Here is a 19535-nt window from a genome sequence, read left to right as displayed (position 1 = left end):
ACCTATTGAATTACTAGCATTAACTCAGTTTTACTATGATTGTGCTGCTTCCACAGTATATCATATGTGTAAAATAGGATATGTTTAAGAGTTCTGATGTCAAAAGCTTGATGGGGGGGGGGATATTTTCAGTGTAGTCACACCCAGCTGGAACTACATTTGCTCGTGCAAATGACACCAAGATCAGATATTGTGCAATGTGGACCCTGCTAAAACTGAACAGCTTGAATTTCTCCAGTGTATGCTGTTCCTGTCACAATCCTGTTTATCCACTATTCTCCTCTCCCGAAAGATGCAGTGTAGTCCAATCCTCTGACTCCCCATGGGACTTTATCTGAGGAGTGGCTACACCTCTGTCCTTTGCTTGTGTGACTCCAAAACCTTACTGATTAAAATTGTCTAGACTGGAATAGGGACCACTGGATCTCTAATTAATTGTTGCTCAAAATGCAATTTTGATCAACTGAAAAGACACAAAACACCTCTCAGTGGGTGGTTGAACTGATATGACCTATTGTGTAAATACAAGAGTGGTGGCTAGCAAGAGTCTATCCACACCATTCCCCTTCTTTATTCTTCTCCATTCTGTGGCCCTCATCTGTCTGAAATAGTGAACTTCATTCCTTTAGGCTTTGTCTACACTGCAGGGTTTTTGTGCAAGAAGCTTGTTGCGGAAGAGATCTTTCGCAAAAACTTATTGTGCAAAAGCACATCCACACGTCAAAAGCACATTGCAAAAGCGATTTGCTTTTGCACAAGAGAGCATCCACACTGCATGGAAACTCTTGCACAAAAAAGTTCTGATTGTCACCTGTGCTTTTTCTGATAGGCTCTTTCTGTGCAAGAAACCCCTGTTGAGCATCCACACACACCTTTTTGCGCAAGAACTCTTGCGCAAAAAGGAATTATGCCTCGTACAGGAAGGTATTCCTGCATCGCAAAAAGCCTTCTGTTCTTTCACTTGACTGTAGATTTTCTTGCACAAAAACGCACTTGAGGTGTGGATGCTCTGTGGGATTTTGTGCAAAAATGGCTGGTTTTGCACAAAAACCCTGTAGTGTAGACATAGCCTTAGAGTTCATCAACACCGCTTCCTGTACTTGCCAGATGGTTCACTGAAGTGCCAAGCAAATTCTTCCCTCACTTCCGCCTAAGAATAGAGTATGCTTTCTCAGAAGTATTCCTGCCCTCTACCACCTCAGAGATGACTGTCTAAGCTTTGGATACAAATAAGATATTTTTTTAAATAAAACCCAAGACATTACAAAAGAGCTAAGATTAAATAAGGGTTGAAATCAGATTCTTGTAGCCACCTCCCTTCACTGAACTTTGCAGGTACAATAAGAGGCAGGTCCAAATCCCTTTCTGATTTTGGTTTTGCAGAATCAATACCTGATGGATAATTCGCAAAGCCAAAACAACCACCATTGATTTTTGCCCATCTCTAGCTATCTCAAAGTTGGTCTTAACTTTGAATTTTTTGTTTTCATTCAGATGTTGTCAATATTTGGGAATGCATCCAATAGTTGATAGTGAAAACACCATGGTACTGTAATGTGAATGCAAGTTCCTTCCTTATTCTTAGGCCTATCACTTTAATAAGCTATATAACTATTACAGCTGGTTCCATAATCTAGCCCTGTGGATTTTTAGAATTTATGGTAATTATATTAAATTATTTTCTGATAACCCTGTTTTGAAATATAATCTTACTGAAGTGGATAACTAGTTTCAAAGCTATTACAGTCCTTGAAATATAATTTTATGGCATTAAGCCAAACTACTGTTGGTTATATCAGATTTCACAAACTAAATATGATTCTTTGAGTCAGGAGTTGCATGGGGAATTTCCAAAGAAAAAAACATGGGTGCTGAAGGGAGTGGTGCTGGTGATTCAATAGGTGGCATTCTGCCTTATGAGAATTCACTAAAATAAGGCTTTAGCAGATATTGTTGGATTCTGTGCTGCTATAGGTATCTGATTTTGGAGAAGTGAAAATGAGATTTTGACTACTTGTAGTTATTAAAGAACCTGTATAATTTTTTGTTAAACTTGGTGTCCTTGCCAAATTCCAGTTTGGATAATTAATAATAATTTTGCACACATCCAGCAACATCTGATACTCAAAATGCTGCACAGATGCTAATTAGTTTGTCTTTGCAATAGTCTGTGAGTTTGGGAAGTATTATTATGTCAGTATTACAAGTTGGTAAACAACTGTGGTGTGACCTGGATTAACCGTAGTATATGCAAACTTCCTTGTTCCTACTCTTCTCTCTGCTCTTTGAATTATGGTGATGGTCTCATCTGTACTCTGGATTTACAGCCACTGATGGGTCATTACCAATATAGCGGCTGTGGGGAAATCTCTAGTAACTCCTGCTTAACGCTGATTATTTTACTGGTGCAGATAGCAGCTTTTCTTTTATGTACTAAGGGATTGCACCCATATAGCTACTCCAATGTCTGCAGTTGGGGTAGTTCTCCAATATATGCAAGTCTTAAAGGGCCTGTTGAGATTTCTGCCTAATCCTGTTGATGTCTGGAGTATGGAGAGGTGGAAAATGTTCCTGCAGAATTCTGGACTATCCAAGAACGGTGTTGTTGCTGACCAAGCATCCGCTGCAAACATCTTTTGAGGGATGTGCTGATGCAGAGACAAAGTTAATGTTACTTTAGATCTGAGCCGTTCACTGCCATGTGCATGTAAAATGCTGCAGGTTTTCTCTCACCTGAATCTGCAGGACTGATACAAAGGTGATGACAGTATAGATGGCAGAAAGCATGAAAGCAGAAGGGATGATGGAGCTCAAAGAATTTGAGTCTTCCAGTGACATGTCAGATTAGCAGAATTTCTTAGCATTCAATAGGATGTCTGTGAACAAATCAAAACTATGGATAAGTAAAGAAGCTCAGTGTAATTGTATGTACTTCTTCTTACTTGCATATTGGACTCCCATTAGCAAATTATCTCAAATATTTGAAGAGATACTCTCTCACTGTTAGGTCCCAAACATGACCTGTTTTGGAAGCTCTCCCACATTCTTTCAATTGCCAGCACCCTCTTGTTTTAGAACTATTTTCTGTAGGTCTAAATTGAAAACACAAATATATAACTTCCTGTGTGGCAGAGTGTAAACAGATTGCCCTTTTACTAGTACTACTGTATAGGCAATAGTGCAGTAGTCACCAGTTTTTCAACAGACTATTTTTCATAGTAATTTTACTTTGAATCATTGCATTGTTTCCGCCTTAAACTGTGCATTAATTTTAATTTTCCTTGTTTTGTATTCAGTGCTCTTCACAATTTCCTCTTGACTGTATCTCAAGCCTGCTTTCTTGTTATGAGTCCTCTTTGCTTTTCCAGTGGTTAAACTTACTGTTTCCTTCTCTCAGTTTTATCTCTGCTCATTCTACAATGCCACTTGTGTATCTGACATCCTCTTCATCCCAGTTAGCCAAATCACCATTTTCTTCATTAAATTCCCTTCAAAAATTTTTTTTAAGAAGTGAGCTTATAATTTAAAATGAAAAACGCAACATCAGATGCATCCCACCATTTCTCATCCTATGTTTGCTAGGTCTATTTTTCAAATAGAGATATCTTCATTTTGTGTGTTGTACAACATTAAACACATTGTTAGTGCTAAACAAATAATTCTGCTCAACTCAAAATATCATTACAATATTGCCAGGACACTTCCACTTCTTGCCACTTCCCCAAACTAACCCTATAATGAAATGATTTCAGATGACAGAGTACTGTAATTGGATTGTCTGGGATAAATTCTGTATTGCACAATTTTGTGATTCCTCTTGTTTGAGTTAGAACTCATGAACTGAGACTGAATTTGAGATACAGTTCTCTGCAACTTTCCCCCCTCCTCCTCACTTTTCTCTTTGCATTTAAAATCACATCTTAAAGCTGCTCTTTCTCTCTCCCTCGGACACTACTGTTAGTGGAATAATATTACATTTGTTATTCCATTGGCCACTCAGCACTATTCTTGCATTGGGGCTGCTAGTTATCATTCTACTCTGACTTGTCTGTCTATTGATACTTGTTTTCAAGACTATGGTCTTCTGTGCCCTTGTCTCACACTGAGGTTTTTTTAAAGGATGCTCTGTGACTGAATAAAATATAATGAAAAGTTTCTGGTTTATGAGAATGATAATACACTTTAGGGTCTGTTCGTATCATGTAAAATGTTAGTGTTATGTGAAAAAATTCTTAGACTTGTATGGAGAAAGCATGAACTTTTTGATCTTGCATCATACTTTTCATATAAACAACATACCGTAGGTGGTTGTTTTGAATATAGAAGTTGTGTAAGGCCAATGACTGTGTCTTTTACGAGACAAGGAGTGTGGCCATGTGTGAGTCAGTCTTAGTCTCAGCCAGGGTTTGAGAGTGCACTGCAAGAGAAGAGAGCTGAAAGTTGGCAACTCTACAACACTCACTGCTGCCAGAAACAGATGAGAAAATATAAAGATATAATGAGATGAGGGACAGGATCATGCTGTCATGTGACCCAATGGCAAAACTCCCACTGACTCCCATGGGAACAGTATTAGGCTGTACACTCTTTGGGGTAAGGTTAGTCCTGAAGGGCATGGCTACACTGCAGGGCAAAAGTCGAATTAAGAAACACAACTTCAGGTACGTCAATTGCATAGCTGAAGTAGAAATAGCTTAATTCAGCTTTTGAGCTGTCTACTCAGCAGGAAGTCAAAGGAAGAACACTCTTCCTTTGATTTCCCTTACTCCTCATAAAATGAAGGTTACAGAAGTCAGAGTAAGAAGTCTGCCATCTCAAAATTATTTCAAAATAACAGGTTGCTATGTAGCTGCACTCTTTGTTATTTCAAAATAACATCAGTTATTCCAAAATTACACTGCTGTATAGATGTACCCTTAATTGTGTTTGCACAATGCCCATCACAAGGGGGCTCTGATCCCTGACTGGGGCCCTACAATAACAATAGCATAGGAGCTTGTTTTTAGTATCCTTCTCCTTACATTCCTTTAAATTCACAGATGCTCTTTGTTTTGTAACAGAGTGCAGACTAGTAGATACACTGTGCTGTATTAGTCTCCTTTGTTAGAATTTGAAAATATAAATTCTTGTATGGAATGCCAAGTGAGTTCAATGGGAGTTTCGCATGCAGAGATCTAATTTCCATCTTATTCAGGCATATTCTTAATCCCTCGTAAAACACTGCTGCACATACATACATTAAGGGATACAATACTGCTTCTACCGTTTGTGAGCCTTAAAAATAAAATGGAAAATATTATATCTATAAAAATGGCCAAAAACTCCATAGCAATACTATTGTATGGGCTGTTGTTTTCTGTGATATGGCTGTGATACTTCACAGATCTTTTTAAAGGGTTAAGGAAAGGTTAAGGAAAGGTTTGCCAAAATCTTTTGAGTCTGACATATATGAAGACTAATAAAACAGAAGGTAACAACAGTATTTGTTTAAAGTAAAGGTTTGTTAAAAGGAAAGGTTTGCCAAAATCTTTTGAGTCTGACATATATGAAGACTAATAAAACAGAAGGTAACAACAGTCTTTGTTTAAAGTAAATTTCTTCTGTAAACAGCAACAATTGCAACAAATTGAAAATCAAGAATGATTGAAATACATTTGTATTTTTGTTTCTGTTTTGGTCTTCTTATATCTTTAAGCTACATTCATACACTTGGGCCATAACCTTAGTTAACCTCTATTAAATACTGCAATATTGTACACTCAAGTTCCAAAATGCTATAGTTTACAGTAGTGCTAGTTCAGTGTTTTGGACCATGACTGTATTAATTTTTTAGCAAAGAAGGGCCTAGAACACCTTGGACATATAAGGGTGCATCTATACTCCATTGTAGCTGAAAATAAGATACCCAATTTGTGTAGCTCAAATTGTGTATCTTATTTCAATATTATTTAGAAATAGTTTATTTAGTAATTTGGCACTATCTACACAGTGCCAGATTTTGAAATAAGATGCTATTCCAAACGTCCTTTACTCCCCATGAAATGAGGTTACAGGAACGTCAAAATAGCAAGCCTGAAATAATGGGCTTGCTGTTAAGACACAGGATAGCTATTTTGGGATACTTTGGGATACTCCTGCGATGAGGTTTACCTGGGTGGTCGACAAATACCTTTGATGTCGCCACCCGTATGTCCAGACTATCGCGCTGAGCCGACAAACAGCTGATTAGCTGTTTGTCGGCTCAGCGCGGAAGCCATGTAAATTTAAATGAAGCGGCGATTATTTAAATCGCCGCTTCATTTTATTATGTCTGGTAGCCTAATCTACATGCCTCTGGCGACAGAGGCATGTAGTCTAGACGTACCCTTAGTGTCCTTTTTAAAGCTGTAAAGGATATTTCTGAAAATCTAGAGGGAAAATATTTAGCTAGAATAAATTTTGTGGTGGAGCCAAAAAATCTGACACTGCCTCTTTGGGTTGTTTTGAACCCAAACTGATTTTTTTCCCCTCAGGAAATGAAGAACCAAAACAACTTTATCCAGTTTGAGCAAAATGTTTTAAATGTCTTTTTGAAATGATGCTTTTGAAATGACATGTTGACTGGAAGTGTCTCAATGTATCCAAAATAAAAGTCAGGGTTTGCTTGAGTGAAACAATTCATGAATGAATTTGGTGCCACTAAAATGATTTTTTAGGTGAATATATTATTTGCCAGTTCTTTTTGTCAACTTTAGACTTATAACAGGAAAAATAACTGCATTTTTTTCTGACTTTAAAATGTTGATTTTGTCCACAAAAGCATGTGCCCACATTTGAACACATAAGTAATTTCATTCTAACTTGGCAAAACACTTAAGCTTGCACTTAAGTGTATGAGTAGTTCCATTGATAAATGATTTTTGGAATTGGTGTTTGGTGATTTGATAGTGACATCTACAGTAGGCTGTACCTCAGATTGAATAAATCTGTAGTCTTTTAAAAATAATTTAAAAAATCAGTCACTTTTATTTCCAGTATTTTGTTTCTTTTCTTTATGAGAGTTTGTGGAATAAAACAGGGAAAAGATTATTTTTCATAGTACCAATCTAACCAGCAGAAAAATTAATATGGGTGCTGCATGAGGTTTCCAAAGCACTGCAAAAGAGTGACTATTTTTTCAGAGTTAAGATTCTTATAGTTTTATTTTAGCAAAAGCAGAAAGCAAGTTGGAGACATTCAGAACTATGGATGGAAATAAAACTGACAACCTAGGTACCTAATATCTATTGCTATATGAAATATATCTATATCTCTCTCTCTATATATAGTAGTAGTAGTAGTAATATGAGCTTCTTCAGCTGTGCGTGGGTTTTGCCCATGAAAACTCATGATACTGTACAGGCAGTCCCCGAATTACGAACGGGTTAAGTTCTGAACACCTGGTCGTAACTCGATTTGGTCATAAGTTGGAAATACCCTTAAACCCACTGCCCGCGCTATTCGAAAAACTTGATGTATATGGTTCTCAACTCGAAAAGATTATAATGTGGTTAATGAGAGGTTTTTTGTAAGTACAGATGGTTGTAAGCTGGTGTGTCCATAAGTCGGGGAGTGGCTGTATATATATTTGTTAGTCTCTAAGGGTACATCTACATTGCAATGCTATTTTGGGATACCAGAGTATCCTGAAATAGATATCCTGCATCTTCACAGCAAGCATGTTATTTTGGGCTCGCTATTCTGACGTCCATGTAAACCTCATTCACCGAGGAGTAAGGGATGTTTCAGAATAGCGCTTTATTTTCAAATTTGGTGCTGCATAGATAGCACCAAATTACAAAATAAACTATTTCAAAATAGCATCAAAATAAGATACCATTTCAAAATAGCATCAAAATTTGCATAGCTCAAATTGCATATCTTATTTTGAGTTATAGTACAGTGTAGACACACCCTAAGGTAGGTGCCACAAAACTACTTTTTGTTTTTAAAGTTACAGAGTAATATGCCTTCCCCTTTGAGACTATTGCTACATAGACATTATCTGCATTATGGTGAAAGAATTTCTGATTCAGATGTTTCAGCGCTCGCTGTACTGATCATTTCCTGTTGAGACACAATATTGCTGTATTGCTTTGAGTCATTTAAGAAAGTAACAATGCAAGTAATTATTTTTGTTACTGGATATTCAAAAGTGTTCCAGTGTTTGGTTGGAAACTTATGTTTTGGTCTGTAATGTAAAGAATCAAAAATATCTTCAACTTCAAGTATATCAGATGAATTTAGATGATAAAGAGAAAATCCATTTTTCTAAATGCTTTCTAAGGAACTCAAGGAGGGGTTGTTGTTCCCTGACACAATTTCTTCCTGAGTTACACTGCTCTCACTGCAGCCAACATACCTTATGTTACAGTCACAGTTTACAGGTTAAGATAAATAAGTTAAATAATTTAGATCCATACCTCCACACTTCGGAATATAAGCTATTCACTTGCAGGGGAATCAGGAAAGAACCATTCTCTGCACAGGACACAGGTCATGAGGCTAGCTGAATTTTAGAAAGTGCTGTATTTCTAGGTCATAGGCCAATACTGAGAAAAGACAACAAAGTAGTTTGTAGAAATTCTATTAGAGTAGATGGGGGGGGGGGGGGTTTTCTGTGATAAATTTCAATAGAAATAAAAGTGATTTTTTCTTGAAAATTTTCAAGATTTCATTAAAAAAATAATAGTAATAATGAAAACCAACATATTTTCTTTGGCAAAATCTAATTTTTTTCAGTTTTGGGGTTTTAATTTTTTGACAAAAGCCTGAAAAATACTGAAAATTGACATTTCTGGTGAAATTTCACTTCCAACAAAAAACATCAGAATATTTTTGACTAGCTCTAAATTCCATTTTTCATTGAACCTTCAAGTCAACAGGTCATAGAAAAGTGAAAAGAGCGTGGTTTTGTGCGTGTGTGTGTGTGTGTGTTCAGGAAGATTAGTCAGTGACAGTGGGTAGCATCTTCATTTGGTTTGAAACCATATTGATTATTATGATTGACACCACAGATTTAAAGAAGAGAAATAATTATATTAAGAAGAGTACTAAACCTCCTAAAGAGGAATCTGAAATTTTGGATTTGATAAATAAGTGAATCCACTCAAGACAAAAGTTAAGTAAATCTGATCATGTGATATTAAAGTGACTCATCTAGCTGTATAATTTATTCAATAGTAATTCTTATTTAAGATTGTTTATGTAAAAAAAGATGGCAGAGGAAAGGATATATATTCTGTTTTTTAAAAAAATCAATATTCTAATAAAGTGTTAGAGGAAACTGACACATTTTATAATGCTTTACTATTGTCACATGACAATATTGAGTGTTGAATGGTTCAATATTTATAATTTTTCCGAACATGCATTTGGTTACAAATTCAGTGTGTAATTATAATGGGAGGACAATGGAGAGGTGTAGGAAATGGAGAAGTGTGAGAAAACATCACAGTGTAATTATTTATCATGTACTATATATAGTGCCAAGCCTGTGCTAGACAAAGCAGATTTTACAATTCAAGGCACATGCCAACACAATACAATACTGAGCAAACCCAGTATGGGGTGGGATTTTTAGAGATATAATGTTTCATGGAACAGGCATGTCCTTAGAAGATTTTAAAGGAAGCAATGGTGCTATTAATTAGAAGGCTGTTCCTAATGTAGTGGGTAGAATAAAAGGAAGCCCAAACTTGGGAGTGGACAAAAGTGTCAAAGGGAAAAATAGAGACTAGATTGGGCAGAGCATATGGAGTCAATGGTAGTTACAGGAGGAAATGGGAAAGAGACGTAGGTGGGGAAAGAGTTATGCAGAGCCTAGAATGTGAAACCTTGTGCCTTGAGAATGGGAGCTAGTGAAGGAACACAAGAATGACAAAGACTTGACAGACTTAGTGTCACAGTTTTCTGCACCACAGAAGATTAAGTATTTCTACAAAGTTTTGATAAAATACACCAAGGCCAGCTGAGCTCTTGGATTTGTTCTCACATGGATTTGGTAATGGACATTTATTAACACTGATAGACAAGGATATATGGATACAATGCTAAAATTAAAATTCACAGCCTGGTTTTTGTTTAAAACTTGATACAAGCAACAAGGGAGGGAAGAAGCAGGCTTACACAATATAAATGCATGTGTGAATATCAAGGTAGTTAGGCTTCTTGTTTGCTTATTTTATATATTTATGATTTAGTACCAAAGTATCAGCACTGAAAGACTAATAACAAGAAATAGGATCTGAAAAGGAATTTTAGGTTATATGGAAGAATTGATAAGGAAATTCATACCAGGTTCATTTTATTCCAGGCTCATTTAGGGGCTGCCTTTGAAAATTTAACATTTGACCTACAAGAAGAGAGAAGCACCCAAGTATTCTCTTCTGAGTTTAGGATACGTCTCTTAAAAAACATTCTCCAGAGAAAGACCAATAATTGAAAAATGGTTCATGTCAGCTATTTTTCCAATTCTTTCATGTGTGCCTTCCATGAATACCAAATCTTTCTGAGGATGTTGTATATAGCTATGGGATTTTTTTTCCTGGATTATTTTTTCAACATGACAGTAACAAAATGTCAATAAAAAGCATTAGACCTTTTCTTACAATAGCCTCACTGGGCAGGAGAATCAACAAACTTCTGTTCTTAGTCAAGATTGGTATACACTGGTGAGTAACTATATGGAATTCAGTAGAGGGAATTGTATGTGTAAGGGTATGTCTACACTGCAGTGTTTTTCCAGAAAAACAGCTGTTTTCCCGGAAAAACTACACTTACATCCACACTGTTACTGTGTTCTTTCGACAAAAAGTCGAAAGAACAGAGGGGGTTTTCCAATGGTGGTAAACCGCTTTCTACAAAGAAGAAGCCTTTTTCTGAAAGAGCTCTTTTGGAAAAAGGTGAGTGTGGATGCGGAAGAGGGTTTTTTGGTTTTTTTTGTGGGTTTTTTTTGAAAGTAGAGGCCTCCAGGAAATAACACAGGTGCTCTGGTAGACATTCCGTCCAAACTTATCACAACTGTATAGTTCCTGTCTCCTGCCAGCTCTTAAAGATGCAGGCACCCTGGACAAACCTTGTGGCAGGAAGCCACAGACATTGACACCCATGGCCCAGCCACAAGCCCCCTGAGACTCCCCTGGCCCTCACAGGGAGCAGCATCAGGGCTGCCAGGACCCTGCCAGGAGTAGCAAGGGGCATGTGCTCTCCTGGTCCAGAGCAGAGATCCTGTCCCTCCTCAAGCTGTGGGTGGAGAAGGAGACCCTGCAGGATCTCCAAAATGCTGATATCTATGGGTGCATGACCGAGGCCCTGGCAAAGCGGGGACACCTCCCGGACCTTAGAACAGGTCTGGAGTAAAGTCAAAGAACTCCGCCAGGGCTATGCCAGAGCCAGGGAGTACTCCTGCCCCTATTACCAGGAGCTCCACCAGATCCTGGGGATTGGGGAAGATCTCTTCTGGAAAAGCTTCTTTCAAAAGATGCTTGCAGTCTAGTCATAACCTAAATGTTCGCTGTTTAAAAAAATGTGAGGATGTACCTCTCTTGGGAAGACTCTCAGCTCTAGAAAAGGAGATAATCAGCAATACTTTTATTCAGATAAAAGGAAATTGGCAAGTAGGCATAAAATCTTTTGTTTTTTATTTATGCATTATTGAATAGGTGTGTAATGTTTTCCTAGACCCTAAAGATAAAAAATGACAATAGTAGCTGAATGCCAATCAGTGTGAAAGAATTTTTGTTGAAAGAATATCCAATGCAAATCAAATCTGAAGATAGTGAAAGATCTGTTCTTGAAGTGGTATGAATAAGTATTGTTTTTTAAGGAGTATTAAATCAGTGTCAAATGAACTATCCCTAATTATAATCAGCACTAGAAAAACATAAACTAGACTAAATCTGACCTCTTTTGGCTTCTCCTAGCATAGCTGCTGCACCCCAACACTAATACATCTAATTAGGAATTATTTTGGAGCAATTTTATGATTCATGTTATACAGAAGGTCAGACTAGATGTACCCAATGGTTCCCTTCAGATCTGGAATCTATTAATCTATTGCTCTGTTAGCAAGTGTGCACAGAGTGTCTTCAATACTTCACTCATGAAGATAAGGAAATACTCTTGAGATGATCTGTGCTATTGCTTCTCTATCAGTCTAAGATTTTTTTTACTGCACTCCTCACAATAAGAAGTTAAGAGACCTAATGTTGGTGTGATAATTGTTACACAGGAATGGAGAAGCAAAAATATTATTTTTGTTTTGAACAGGATTGAAGGGAAGATTTGAAGAACAAGTTAGAGAGTGAAAGAGGCAAATTTTGATTTGTGCGTAATATTGATAATGGTGAGTGGGAGAGAGAGAAAAGTCTTATCTAGACAGGAAAGCTGTGACCTGGGACCTGTTTTTAAAAAGTATTTAATGATCTAAAAATTCAAATGAATTCACAGTGAGATTTTTAGATATGCCTTGGTGTGAGCAAGGTGCCTATGTGCTTTTGAAAAATCATACTACGAGCCTGCTTGAATCTTATGGCGCCCACATATCTTTAAAAATGTGGCTATGGGATCTAACTAATGGCTTTACAGCCTTGTATTCAATAAAGTTGTTCTTAAAAATCTGTAATTTTCACCAGGTATCACACTGAAGGCCACCTTATCAATTGTGTGATACTGCCAGCTTTGTCAGCTGACATTAACATAGAAGTCGAGTTACTGTATGAATGTACACAGATGGACTGTGTTTGGGTTAGGGGTATGCACATACCAGTATGTTCCAGAGTCTGCTAATTATTGTTGTACACATGAGTAAATTCAGTGCAATTGCATTAACTTCAGTGGAGTTACTGCAGAATTACTAGGTTGTATCTTAGATCAGAAACTAGTGCCACGTTTGTATGTTTGTCTGGTAAGGGTCATGGATAATTCCTTTGATTACCTCTTGATTTTGATAGTTCCCAGTTACAACATAATATTGTATGACTTTATTTATAGTCTTGATTGTTGGAATGCTCTCTTTCCAGTTTCTAAACCTGCATGGGTATGGCCACACAGAATGTGGACCACCAAAGTCACATGAAAGCAATTCCATAATATGATCTAAGAGGATTTATATAAATCATTTCAGAAGTGAAAAGAGAAATGAGACAGTATTGGCAATTAGTACAAATTAAGGGAAAGGATTAGTTTGCTTGCCATAATCATATTTTTAGCTATTGTAATTAGTTTGGAAAATGGTTTTCCTAATCAGTTTTCGAGATTCTTCACGTTAGCGCATTTTCAGTCACATTCCATTTAATTATCTGTAATACAGTTATATGTAACTTTTCCCCTACATTTTGCAGTAGCTAGTAGTATGACCAAAATGTCTAGTTTATACCAAAATTGTGAAATTAATTTTGAATATATATACTGTAATACTTTTAGAAGAATATTTAGAGAATAGATTGATTTTCGCATGCCAACAATGTCTAATCTAGTTTCCTCCTTGCCTTTTAACCTTAATCATCTAGGACCTAAATTATCTATCTATAATAATCCCACTGTGCATGCATTTGAATCTTTAGACTGTTAAATACTTTTAAAATTCATGCCCTGTATCATAGCTTCCCTGTCTAAATGCCTCCCCCTCCCACAGTTTTCAATGTTAAACACAAATCAAACTTTGCCTCTCCACTCACTAACTTGCTCTTCAGACCTATCCACCCGTCCCATTTAAAAACAGAAATAATATTCCTGCCTCTCCTTCTTTGTGTAACAATTTATATCAGGATTAAGTCTCTTAACTTATTATGGTGAGGAATTCAGGAAAAAAATCTTAGACTTATAGAGAAGTGACAGATTCAACACAGACCATCTTAGAGTATTATGACTTTAGGTGAATTATTTAGTTAACTTTAATTAATTGTGATCTTTGGTTTTCAGATGGCAGCAAGAAACTGCACCCTCTACTTTATTTTATTTGAGCATCACTGAGAGATAAAAACATGTGGTGATTATGAGTGAGTTACTTCATCTGTCTGAAGTTCTTAAGGACAACAAAGGTTTTATCCAGTCAGATGGGTAGTATATGTGCATTTCAATGACATTGCTGGCCTACAATTAGTTGCAGTTTAATACTTTACACTTTCCTAGAACTGAGCACTTTGCTAACATGACATTTGCAAGTTTCACAATATCCCATGTGAGGTGGGAAACATTATCACAAATTTACCAATGAGGAAATCAAGATTTATAGATTAAGCAAATTGCTCAAGATTATGCAGCAAACTCATGTCTGAAACAGGGTGAACAGACAGGACTCTTACCCTCCTACTCTAAATTAACTACAAGGTGCATTCTTCCACTGGTAATGACTGAAAAACACTTGATAGTTGATATGTCTCCCAACCATCCAGCTTTTCCAAAAATGCTAATTCCCATCAATAGTCCCACTAATCTATGTGTGCTGATGGAATAAACCTCCCCTATCCAGTGCAACCAGGCACTCCTCTGTCTGACAAAACCAGTTTGTCCTTAGCTGGCTTCTCTTCTGTTTGACAGGGCCAATTCCCTTTCCGCCTACCTCACAGGTTTCACCTGTTCTATTTCCTCCTACAGCCTGCATAGGTAGTAATGGATTCCACAGATTAGATTTGGGATCAGCTGAATGAGGCCACAAAGCCCTTGTTTCTCTATTAGAAATTAATGTTCAGCCACTGCTTTGACACATCAGGGATTGAATTTTTAAAAGTGCCAGACTGTCTGTACTCCGCTGCAACTGAATCTAGTGTATGGGACAACATGTGCTGGGAACAATAAGTAGGATTCACTTACTTTAAGAAATATTATAATTGATTATTCATTAAACTCCAACTAGTGTGCTTAGCATTGAACAAGCATAAATATACAGTTTGTCATGCCAGGAGACTGTAATATAATTCACAGTAAATATATCAGCAGGACACATTTGTTTGTTAAGGCATAGGATTGCAAAAAGTTATCTCAACACATATAATCTCAAACTCTATAGTTTGGAATGTAATATTCCCTCCATTAGCCACTGGTAGAGATACTAACGTGATTGTTTATCTATACTGCTGCAGCCTACTTAATAATGGAAAATTCTCTCTCAACATTTTTTTATTCACTTGAATTTAGTTTTATTCATCTGCTTTTTTTTATCAACAGCAAGATCAAGAAATTCAGTTAATACAACATTCACATTCAGGCCAGACTCAGTTCACATTAACTATTTGATCTTCACAAAACCTCCAAGAGATGTGGAAATGGCATTATTCACAATTTTACAAATGGGGGCTTGAGGCACAGAAATTAAGGTAAAATGTTTTTACTAATGTCAGGTGCCCAATTTGTAATGATTAAGACCTCCACTTGAACTACAAATTTATGCTTTATTTTTCCAATGAGGTACAGCCTCTTCTATCTACCTACTGATTAGGGGATTCTGTGGGCGATGTGCAGAAGCCATGGAATGAGTGCTTTGATCAATTAAAAAAAGAGGCAAAACAAACAAACAAACAACAAAACCCCCAGCGTATTCTTTCTGCAACTTAAGCTCTTATTTAAAATCTAAATAGTTAGCTATTAGGAGATAATAATGGCAGTGTGATGACCTCTGCCAACAATTACCCTTATTCTCTTTAGAGGTATTAGAAGATTTAGTACCCATGTACCTATATGAAAATAAAAGTAAAATAAAATCAAGATTTTTAAGACTAAAGATTTCAAGCCTTTAATGATTGGAAGATGTCCCTTATAAGGGCAATGTTAATTAAAAAAAGAGGTGTTTTCTTCTAAAGTACTTTTGTTTATTTACTGTTCAAACATTCCTTTATCTATACTGTGTGCAAGAATGAGCTGAAAAAAGTTTAGCTGAGATGAAATGCAGATTAATTTTGTGAAATCCAACTACTGTTAGTTGCTGCACGGAGGAAGAATCCTCAAAAAAAAAAAAAAACCCACCCAAAAAATAACAATCCCTCTCCCACAAATGCCACCATCCCATAACCAACCAAGCAAAAAGCCTTGATAATGAAATTAGTTTTCTACTTACAATATATGAAATTAAAAATGAGATTACTTCATTTTGTTCACTCCAGTATTAGGGAAGAAACTAGTTTCAATCCTTGTCTAATTTATACAGTCTAAAGGTGTAAACAAGATGACCATCACATATTAGGATGGACATTAGAAAAAACTTCCTAACTGTCAAGGTGGTTAAACACTAAAATAAATCACCTAGGGAGGTTGTGGAATCTCCATCTCCGGAGATATTTAAGAGCAGGTTAGACAGACATCTATCAGGGATGGTCTAGAAATGGTGTTTGGTCCTTCTGTGAGGGCAGGGGACTGGACTCGATGGCCTCTCAAGGTCCCTTCCAGTTCTAGTGTTCTATGATTCTATGATCAGCAATGTCTTCGGACTTCAAATGGATTAATTGATTCATATAATTAAAGGATATAATTTTTGTTATATTTCATATAACATATTTTTAATAGATGGATGGTAGGTTACATTTTCACCTTTTAAAAAATGAAAATTCAAAGTAGCTCAATTCCAGAAAGATTATTTTTATTGTTTGCTTTGTTTCAGGTGACACAATAAGTAATAAAAGAATCAGCAACCATAATGTTTTGGTTTAAAAGATAAAGCATAATGGACAATAGACACAGGTCTGGAAGCCAAAGGTACTATGTTCTTTTCCCAGCTCTGCTACTGCCTTTCTCTGAAGCTTTGCTCAAGTCACTTAAACTCTCTCTGCCTTATTTTTCCTATCTGTTAGCTGGAAATAATAATGCTTGTGATAGATGTGGCAATTTCCTGCAGAATATCCTGATAAAAATTAAGTTTAAATATCTTTGGATTCCATTGTATTAAATGAAAAGATCATGTATTATTTTGGCCCTGGATGATCAAAGTACTATATTGAAGGACGTGGCAGACAAGAATTGGACAATATATGCGAAGAGGATTTCCTAGGAAATATCTGGGGGAAATTAATGAAAATTCTTTCCTCTCTTCCCCCAATTATGCAAAAAACCCAGCCTTTTTTAAACTATAGCCAGAAGGATCATTGTCTGCTGATCACCTGTTCCTGGAATCTGTAGATCAAAGGCCCAAGTTAGATAAAGAAACAGGCTGAGTTCCCCCAGCCTATATGCTCATTCTGAGGCTAAGCCTGTTGTGAACTTGTAAGCACAGAAACACCCATTGGTGAGGTTTGAAGAACTGACTCCTAACAAAGCCTTTTCAGGAATAGAGGGGGTGATCTCTGGTAGGGGTATAAGCATGTGCATATGTTTGAATTAATTCATGTTTTCACTGTAATGCTTTCACATTAAGAACAAATGTGATTGCTTAGCAAAAGTTGCATGGTAACATATCTATGAGTAATTACACTGTTTATAGCTTCTGGAGACAGAGCAAAGTGCAGATGCTCAGCTGTAGGCAGTCTGGCTTAAGGGGAATAATACAGTATATGCAGGGTCTAGGGAACCGTATTGTACAAAAAACAGTCATGTGAGAGAGATGTGGATATCTAGGAAAGGGGATCTCTGGGGAGCCAAAAGCCCCAAGTGGGTATCCCTAAAGGGACAAAGAAGAGGGAATATAAGCACAGTTGCCTGAACTATGACAATGTTTACTACCTTTGTAAAGTGATTTAAGATCTATGGATAGAAAGTGTTGGGATATGTAAGAATTAGTAGGGGTCTGGAAAGGCAATAGTGGTAGGGATCTGGCCAGTGTAGGCATTGTCCCTTGAACATGTTTTTTTCTCCTTTGTCCTCGCAGCCTGGAAATATAGATAAAGGGTCTGGCCAAAGCAAGTATTGTCCTTTCTGATGTATAAACATGCTCTTCTCTTTTCCTTCGTTCTTGCAGCCTAGAAATATAGATAACCATGCAGTTGCACTGAACAGTGTCTTCTTTATTTGTCTCTTGCTTATTCTCACTTTCTCTGTAAAAATACTTTCAGGGTCACATCCTTTGTAAACTCTGTAATCTGCTGATTCGGGAAGTATGTAATGTAGAAAAGTGCTGATTGGATGGAAAATCCTGTAAACTGTAAACAGGGGCGGGTATAATAATATTCATCACCTGCTTGCTTGTATTTATCGTATAGGAGTTAAAATCCTAAATAAGGATTTAGTAGAAGTAGTGATAGACATGTGAATTAACATACTAAAATGGATAAAAGGAGAGTAACTGGTACCAAATCATTGCTCACTTGGAATGTTGTGTTGGGGCTCTAAGGTGGAACGAGTAGCTGCAGTAAAGAGATTTGTTTTTTACTCCATCCACTCCTGTGTCTCGTGTTTCTTCTCTAATATCTAGCATCACAAACAGGATTTACAAATCATGATTGTTGGTTAGATTCTAAACCCTTACATATTTACACTACATTTTTGTATATGCCTATACATACACACACAGAGACAAATTAGATTGTCTCTTTGCCTGGATTATTTACTGACATTTATTTGGAAAGGGCCCATTTTCCCATCAGAGTGGCTGCAAAGACAACAAGAATTATTTTCTTATAACAGTTTCCCTCTATAGCATTTATACAACATTCAACTGCTCAATTCCCTCCAGACTCTTCAGAGTTAACTTCTCACTCTTTCTCGTTAAGTCATTTGCTTAGCTCCGAAAATGACACTTCTAATACGCACACAATCACCATACCAAGTTACCAACATTCACAGGGATCTGAACTCCCTTTGCCTGTCTTCTTTTCCTTACTCCTCTCGCTATGCCCTCCCTCAGCCAGTTTTTACAGTTCATCTGTGGCATGCCGCTTGTCTAGGTCTGATCCTTTTTTCTTGCTGAATGGTCCCCTTCCTTGCACACAGGCATGTTCCACTACAATTTAGCAAGGAGAGTGGTCTTCTCAATTAGCTCCTGGTTCCTTTTCTTTAAAAAATTCAAATGTCCTATGTTTGCGTACCTCTCTTTGAAGAGACTGAGTGAGGGGGAAAGGAATTTTGCTTAAAGGTGTCTGCTTGACCCTTCCGAACCCTTCTCTGACATAAGGTGATTAAAAATTGTCCAAATTGTACAATTCTCATCCATTCTGGCTGCCAATACACTCTGATGGTTAACAGTACCCTGCTCTTCAGCAATTTGCTACAGAGTTTCTACTTTAGTTCTAAGCTTAATAACTTCCTCCCTCAAGCCAGACAGACTCTCACACAGAGCCTGCACCAGCACAGCCTTCTCTTTCTCCTGAGAAATTTTGAGTGCAAGAGGATTCTACCCACCCCTGGGTGACCAGCTAGATGTTCCCCCAAGGGACACTCCTAAGGTCCCCCCCATTTCCCCACCAATTTGTTAATAAAATCCCTAATAGGTGTTGTGGTAAAGGGCCAGCCAGACTTACTCATGCAATCCATTGAGATGTGGCGATCAGGCACGACTCTCCCTGGGATTCTGTGTGGGGATACCCTATTGGATTTTGATGGTCTCAAGAACCAGTGTCAAGTCAATGGGATTACGTTGAGAAAGTTTCCATTCA

The 19535-nt window shown here is 37.1% G+C and overlaps 1 long non-coding RNA gene across 1 annotated transcript in view; it reads right to left on the bottom strand.

Annotated features, from left to right (window-relative positions):
* LOC142829474 (uncharacterized) overlaps positions 1-19535 on the bottom strand; it is a 38058-nt gene that overhangs the window by 14639 nt on the left and 3884 nt on the right. The gene's annotated exons all lie outside the window — the stretch shown is intronic.

This window comes from Pelodiscus sinensis, chromosome 5 (assembly GCF_049634645.1).
Source record: "Pelodiscus sinensis isolate JC-2024 chromosome 5, ASM4963464v1, whole genome shotgun sequence".
NCBI lineage: Eukaryota > Metazoa > Chordata > Testudines > Trionychidae > Pelodiscus > Pelodiscus sinensis.
Note: the sequence above shows the minus strand (reverse complement) of the source record. Positions and strands in the feature narration are given on the sequence as shown.